Below are 1,796 nucleotides of genomic sequence, written 5' to 3'. Positions count from 1 at the left end.
GAGCCACGGCTTCTCGAACGAGGAGGTCTTCGAAGAACTGCACTACTGCTCATTAAGACTTTCAAACAATGCCACAGCTTCCAAAAGCTGCTTGTCTTCGATATTTTCGATGTCTACGTCGTTTAGTTTCGACTGGACCGTCTCCTTCAAACGCATTCGTGCTTCAGACATCATTCCTTGCGGTTGTGTGCCAGTACTTCCAACCAGTTTTCGGCGAACAACTTCCCTTTCCTCGGCATATATACGCACTTGTTGTCGCCAAGGGGACTGTTCACCCTTCCTTCCTTTATTATCGAAGCTACAATATAACCGACGTAGCCCATGTCGTTTTCCAACAACCAACGGAAAGACTTTCCGGCATAAACCCCAAAGTAAATCATGTGCTTCGACAAGATGTTTATTCAGGCAACACATTTAGACTTCAGCGAAAGTGTTCAAACATTATATTATTACACCACCGCCGATATTGGGCCGTTTTTAAAGATCATCATTTTAATTTTTTTTTCAATCACTTGGACCAGCTGCCTACGAATTAAAGTACAAACCTTTCAATCTAACCCCAGAAGAACAACTATTTATTACCTTGATGAAACTACGCCAGGCCAAAGAAAACAAAGAAATTTCCATACTTTATAGTTTATCACCAAATGTGGATAAGTATTTTATACTTGGCTAAATTTCATGTACTTCCAGTTACAAGAACTCAATACCTGGCCATCAAATTTTTTTTCAATCACTTGGACCAGCTGCCTACGAATTAAAGTACAAACCTCTCAATCTAACCCCAGAAGAACAACTATTTATTACCTTGATGAAACTACGCCAGGCCAAAGAACAAAGAAATTTCCATACTTTATAGTTTATCACCAAATGTGGTTAAGTATTTTATACTTGGCTAAATTTCATGCACTTCCGGTTACAAGAACTCAATACCTGGCCATCAAAGAAAGTGGTGCTTGAACATATGCCAAAGTCCTTTAAAGATTCCTTTCCATCAACAAGGGTGGTTTTAGATGCTACTGAAATTGAGATAGAGAAGCCTACGAATGTTCAATGCACAGAGTAGTACCTTTTCAACATACAAAAATAAGAACACACTTAAGTCCATGATTGGTATTTCTCCAAATGGATTAGTGTCATTTGTTAGTCCGGCATATGGAGGATCTGTAAGTGATCGGCAAATTATAGAAAATTGTGAAATTTATCAAGATGCGGCAAACTTTTTCACCCCGGGTGACAGTATTATGGCTGATCGGGGAATTTTAGTGCAAGATTTGTTTGCATCATTTGACGTTTGTGTTAATACACCTACAATGCTTAGAGGAAAGCAGAAACGGCAAACTTTTTCACCCCGGGTGACAGTATTATGGTTGATCGGGGAATTTTAGTGCAGGATTTGTTTGCATCATTTGACGTTTGTGTTAGTACACCTACAATGCTTAGAGGAAAGCAGAAAACTGTGAAATTTATCAAGATGCGGCAAACTTTTTCACCCCGGGTGACAGTATTATGGCTGATCGGGGAATTTTAGTGCAGGATTTGTTTGCATCATTTGACGTTTGTGTTAATACGCCTACAATGCTTAGCGGAAAGCAGAAAACTGTGAAATTTATCAAGATGCGGCAAACTTTTTCACCCCGGGTGACAGTATTATGGCTGATCGGGGAATTTTAGTGCAGGATTTGTTTGCATCATTTGACGTTTGTGTTAATACGCCTACAATGCTTAGAGGAAAGCATCAGCTAGAGGCTACACAACGAGTGCACGACAGGAGAGTGGCTTCTCATCGCATCCAT

The 1,796-nt window shown here is 40.0% G+C and overlaps 1 long non-coding RNA gene across 1 annotated transcript; it reads right to left on the bottom strand.

Moving 5' to 3' along the window:
* Positions 1-490: 490 nt before the first annotated feature.
* On the bottom strand, positions 491-976 carry LOC113475352. The gene is made up of 2 exons (XR_003397108.1): positions 934-976; positions 491-710 (listed from the first exon to the last, which is right to left on the bottom strand). It is a non-coding gene; the product is annotated as an uncharacterized LOC113475352 (long non-coding RNA).
* Between the last annotated feature and the right edge of the window lie 820 nt (positions 977-1,796).

This window comes from Ciona intestinalis, unplaced genomic scaffold (assembly GCF_000224145.3).
Source record: "Ciona intestinalis unplaced genomic scaffold, KH HT000255.1, whole genome shotgun sequence".
NCBI classification, from domain to species: Eukaryota; Metazoa; Chordata; class Ascidiacea; order Phlebobranchia; family Cionidae; genus Ciona; species Ciona intestinalis.
This window is presented reverse-complemented; position numbering and strand designations above follow the sequence as displayed.